At 36.1% G+C, this 6,231-nt stretch overlaps 1 protein-coding gene across 1 annotated transcript in view; it reads left to right on the forward strand.

Moving 5' to 3' along the window:
* Positions 1 to 1,799: 1,799 nt before the first annotated feature.
* Positions 1,800 to 6,231, forward strand: part of SCEL (sciellin) — a 30,503-nt gene continuing 26,071 nt past the window's right edge. Inside the window, exon 1 of the mRNA XM_018565380.1 lies at positions 1,800 to 1,841. The gene's annotated coding sequence lies outside the window, so the exon portion shown is untranslated. The remainder of the gene's footprint in view (positions 1,842 to 6,231) is intronic.

Raw genomic sequence — 6,231 nt, forward strand, 5'->3', positions numbered from 1 at the left:
CAGATCCTTCGGCAGCTTTGTGAATAGACCCCTAAATCTAACATGACCTTATAAACTCAGTTAGACTACCTCCTAGCTAACCTCTCGGATGATTGGTGGGATTTGTATCGTGTCACAGAGTTCTCATTTACAGCTGAATATTGGCTGTATATACCCTAGCCAAGGTCAAATATTGTTGGCTACCCTACAACTGCATATTACTGTGTTGATAGTAAAATTAAAGTACATACATCCATGTTTTGTTGTCACTTGGGAAACATCTCAAGCTTGGGGTTATGAATGTGAATAATCATTGCTTTTTGTAACTGTTTTTTTGGTTACAGAAGTCAAGATTTGGATAATCTCGTTGAAATTTCAAAACCTAAATTTGTAAACAGCAGGGGGTAAGTAACTGCTAGAAATGATGCAACCTGTCAGAAGTGTTATAACTTATTACATTTGTCATTACAAATACGTTGACTAAATAAATCTGTGTTAGTATAATGCAGGCGAGGATTACAGAATAAAATGTCTTCCATACTACAATGAACCCCTTCACAAAAAAACAAAAACAAATAAAACAACTGATCGAGCTGTTTCATATGTATTTGACTCTGTATACAGTATGTGTGCTTGTTAGTGAACACAAACATGCACAACATATTTCATTAAATAATATCCCTTAAAGAACATCGTACACATTTTTGACAACACAACGAATAACCACTTCAGGACCAGAGCAATTTTTTTTTGTTCTGTGGTGCATCCATGTCATTTATGTATTTCATGTTTATTTGTAAAATAAAAAAAATAAAACAGACCCAAAACAATAACAAATAGATTTTTCTAATTCTGTAGGATACCTGTCTGAATTGGAGACATTTTTTTTCAAGATAATTATGGGTTTCCATAACTAGTAAAATGATAGAAATATGTTTGGCATTTTTCTTATACAAAAAAAAAGTAATGCCGTATTTTGCAAATTCTGTACCAACTATTTTTAGTTATATAGTGCATGCACTATATAACAATTTATCCTCAAACTAAACAGCAGAAGCACAATGTTATTTTTTCAGGCAGGTCAGCACACCCTGTTACCCCTTCCCAGCAGTGACTTGATAGCCTCCCACCTTCCAATCCCTCATTTAAAGACAGTGTATGTGATAGAGGGAAGCAGAGTGAGGGGAGATGCTGAGAGAATGGATTGAAAGACTTTAGTGCTTCTGCTGTGAGCTTTGGGGATGAATTGCTCATCAGTTCCTGCAGTTACATAGGTCAGTGAAGGCTTGTTTGTTTAAAGTTTTACTGTGCTAGTACCTGAAAGTCCATAGCCTGGCAACAGGTTCACTTTATCTCCGACCTAAAGTTATACATGTGAGTAATTATTGAATGTGCAATTTTTTTTTGGGTTACAGAAGACAAGATCTGGATAATCTCATTGGGGTATCAAGCTCTAACGTTGTATACAAAAAGGGGTAAGTTATGTCTAGAAATGATGCCACTTGTCAAGTGTTATCTAACATGACCTTGTAAACTCAGTTAGACTATCTACTAACTGTCCTCTCGGATGATTAGTGGGATTTGTATGGTGTCACAGAGTTCTCATTTACAGTTGAATATTGGCTGTACATACCCTAGCCAAGGTCAAATATTGTTGGCTACCCTACAACTGCATATGACTGTGTTGATAGTAAAATTAAAGTACATACATCCATGTTTTGTTGTCACTTGGGAAACATCTCAAACTTGGGGTTATGAATGTGAATAATCATTGCTTTTTGTAACTGTATTTTTGGTTACAGAAGTCAAGATTTGGATAATCTCGTTGAAATTTCAAAACCTAAAGTTGTAAGCAGCAGGGGGTAAGCTACTGCTAGAAATGATGCAACCTGTCAGAAGTGTTATAACTTATTACATTTGTCATTACAAATATGTTTACTAAATACATCTGTGTTAGTATAATGCAGGTGAGGATAACAGAATAAAATGTCTTCCATGCTACAATGAACCTCTTCACAAAAAAACAAAAAATAAATAAAACAGCTGACCGTGCTGTTTCATATGTATTTGACTCTGTATACAGTATGTGTGCTTGTTAGTGAACACAAACATGTACAAACATAATTCATTAAATAATATCCCTTAAAGAACATCGTACACATTTTTGACAACACAACGAATAACCACTTCAGGACCAGAGCAATTTTTTTTTGTTCTGTGACGCATCAATGCCATTTATGTATTTCATGTTTATTTGTAAAATAAAAAAAGAAAACAGACCCAAAACAATAACAAAAAGGTTTTTCTAATTCTGTAGGATACCTGTCTGAATTGGAGACATTTGAGACAATTATGGGTTTCCATAAGTAGTAAAATGATAGAAATATGTTTGGCATTTTTCTTATACAAAAAAAAAAGTAATGCCGTATTTTGCAAATTCCATACCAACTATTTTTAGTTATATAGTGCATGCACTATATAACAATTTATCCTCAAACTAAACAGCAGAAGCACAATGTTATTTTTTCAGGCATGTCAGCACATCCTGTTACCCCTTCCCAGCAGTGACTTGATAGCCTTCCCACTTTCCAATCCCTCATTTAAACACCGTGGGGGGAATTTATCATAGCAATTGCGAGTGTTTGAACTTGCACGGAATATATTTGCACCAGATTTATGATGCTAGTGTAATGTTGTTGATAAATGAGGTTTAATAGACTCCAGGAAAGAAGACTTGTAACTCCAGGCAAAAAGCTTAACTGTCGCCTCTTGAAGAAGTGGTCATGGAGACTTCTTAAGTTGTGATTGTTTTCTTAGGTGATGCTCCAGTTTTAGACAGCCCAGAACAAGTGCAGATGAAAACAGGTGCAAAAAACATGCAACTGAAAAAGTAGTGCAAGCTCTGAAGAAAACTGGTGCAAAACATGTGCAGTTGGAAAAGTAGTGCAAGCTCAGGTCAAAACAGGCGCACATGTTGAAAGACAGATTTGCACATTAAACAAAATTATCTAAGAGGCTAAAACTGTCACAATTGCTTTGATAAATTCCCCCGAGTGTATGTGATAGAGGGAAGCAGAGTGAGGGGAGATGCTGAGAGCATGTCTTGAAAGACTTTAGTGCTTCTGCTATGAGCTTTGGGGATGAATTGCTCATCAGTTCCTGCAGTTACATAGGTCAGAGTAGGCTAGTTTGTTTAAAGTTTTTCTTTCTTAATACCTGAAAGGCCATGGCCTGGCAACAGGTTCACTTTATCTCCGACCTAATATCATTGGGGTATCAAGCTCTAATGTTGTAAACAGAAAGGGGTAAGTTATGTCTAGAAATGATGCCACTTGTCAAGTGTTACTAAATCTAACATGACCTTGTAAACTCAGTTAGACTACCTACTAGCTAACCTCTCGGATGATTGGTGGGATTTGTATGGTGTCACAGAGTTCTCATTTACAGTTGAATATTGGCTGTACATACCCCAGCCAAGGTCAAATATTGTTGGCTACCCTACAACTGCATATGACTGTGTTGATAGTAAAATTAAAGTACATACATCCATGTTTTGTTGTCACTTGGGAAACATTTAAGCTTGGGGTTATGAATGTGAATAATCATTGCTTTTTGTAACTGTATTTTTGGTTACAGAAGTCAAGATTTGGATAATCTCGTTGAAATTTCAAAACCTAAAGTTGTAAACAGCAGGGGGTAAGCTACTGCTAGAAATGATGCAACCTGTCAGAAGTGTTATAATATAATAATATATAATATGTTGACTAAATACATCTGTGTTAGTATAATGCAGGCGAGGATAACAGAATAAAATGTCTTCCATACTACAATGAACCCCTTCACAAAAAAACAAAAATCAATAAAACAACTGATCGAGCTGTTTCATATGTATTACTCTGTATACAGTATGTGTGCTTGTTAGTGAACACAAACATGCACAAACATATTTCATTAAATAATATCCCTTAAAGAACATCGTACACATTTTTGACAACACAACGAATAACCACTTCAGGACCAGAGCAATTTTTTTTGTTCTGTGGCGCATCAATGCCATTTATGTATTTCATGTTTATTTTTCATGTTTATTTGTAAAATAAAAAAAATAAAACAGACCCAAAACAATAACAAATAGTTTTTTTAGGGACGCACCGATACCAAGTACCGTACTTGGTACAAGTACAAGTACCAATACTTTTTGAGCTCCAAGACTAGGCTAGAGAAAAATTCAAAAGTTAGGAGGCAGCTGTCATTTGTAAGGAGCACACGGAGCTCCTGGGATTTGTACATCTCTGTTTTAATGTATGATTTTGTTTTATAGATATAAATAAAGTTGTGCACCAATACCATTTTTTACCAAGTACAAGTACTGATACTTGCCCAAGTAGTTACACGTACAAGCACTGATACATTTTTGTTTATTGTCATGTGACAGTTTTTCTAAAACAATACAGACTAAGGATTTCAGAACAGTGGTGGAGTGCCAGAGCCAGGTCCCAGCTGCAACCGCTGCAACCCTGGTAGTTCTCATGAAAATACCAAGTATTGGCATTGGTACTCGAAAAGTATCTGTGCATCCCTAGTTTTTTTTAATTCTGTAGGATACCTGTCTGAATTTGAGACATTTTTTTTTCAAGACAATTACGGGGTTTACATAAGTAGTAAAATAATAGAAATATGTTTGGCATTTTTCTTATACAAAAAAAAGTAATGCAGTATTTTGCAAATTCCATAACCAACTATTTTTTTATGTACTTGCATACCCAAGTGATACCAATAGATATTTGTCAATTTATGTTTTTTAAAGTTTAATATGCGAGAGGCTGCCTAATTCTATACCCCCTCATACCAATTTAGTTACATTATTGAAATGACTATTGTACATTTTAAAGAGTTTACAAAATAAATAAATATAGACCTTTCACTAATGTGTCTTTACTGCCGTGAAGCAGGATTGATATGGAAAGGGTTATTTGCTTTTGGCTAATGCTTTTAGTTATTTAGTTATAGCTCACAGGCTCTTATACTGTATTTGTTAAATAAGCCTCGTTCGACTGTCTCTTATTTGCTTATAAGCAGAGAGGAAGGCAGGCTTAATAATGAGAGGTGTGACACAACGATACATTCTCCACTTAGCCTTTAATAGTGCTGTAACAAAGGGTAATAGTGAATACTGTGAATTGCCACATTAGAAAATGCTACTCAGGCTCCAAAACAAATCCAGACCTGACATCAGGAGAGTAATTGTGTCCTTGCTATACAACCAAACCAAGGATTTTTTTTTCTTTACAAGGTCTTTAAGAACAACTCTAGGTGAAAATGTTCTTAACCCTTGCAGTGGGGCTTCCCCCCTCCCCCCACTGCAAGGGTTAAGTGTTCATTTTTTTTCTGGCATCATAAATAAAAATTTTATACTCACACAATCCTCTGAGCCGGTTGGCTGTGGCAGCACTCTCTCCTGTCTGCCTCCTTTTTCACTCCAACGATGGTATGTCGCTCAGCGTCCTCACGTCGTATACACATTGTATAGAACGTGATGACTCAGGGATCTTAGACTGCTGCAGCGAACGGGAAAAGAGGCTCCAGGGACTGGTCTAAGAGCAAGCCAGCTTGGAGGATTGGGTGAGTATAACTGTTTTATTTTTGAGCCTAGGCAAAAACGAGCACTACTATTGCAGTTCGGGGGTAGCCCCACTGCAATGGGTATTCATTATTTTATCCGGAGTTCTGCTTTAACTGATTTGTAGTTAAAAAAGATGGGGCAAAGAGCAGGTTAATACAGTAATTAATCCAAGCAAATCAAAAATGAACTTTGCTTAGTGTACCTACTCTGGTAGTTGCTGAAAGCAGATTTCTGATTCAATGCATTACCTATCAACTACATACCGTATATAAACAAGAGCTTATTTAGAGCTTGTTCGCACCATCTCCAGACTAAATCTGGATGTGTTTCTGCAAACGAGGTCATGAGCGGTTTTAATGCTTATAAGAGCATTTTTTTCTCAATTGGTTTTGCTTGGGTTTTAGGCAAGTTCCAGTGTATTTTGGTGTGTTTGTATGTTTGCATGCATTTACACGTGGTTTTGTGCATTCCAGACCAGAAAAAATACAGCATGCTGGACTTTTTTGTAAAAGCTCTGGAACTGAACGCAATGGTCTGAACTAGCCTCAAACAAGTTTAGACTTTATTGAAATATGTAAGATAAATAGCATACACCAGCAGCGTGTGAGATATATATATATATATATATA

This window comes from Nanorana parkeri, unplaced genomic scaffold (assembly GCF_000935625.1).
Source record: "Nanorana parkeri isolate BGI_ZX_2015 unplaced genomic scaffold, ASM93562v1 scaffold838, whole genome shotgun sequence".
NCBI lineage: Eukaryota > Metazoa > Chordata > Amphibia > Anura > Dicroglossidae > Nanorana > Nanorana parkeri.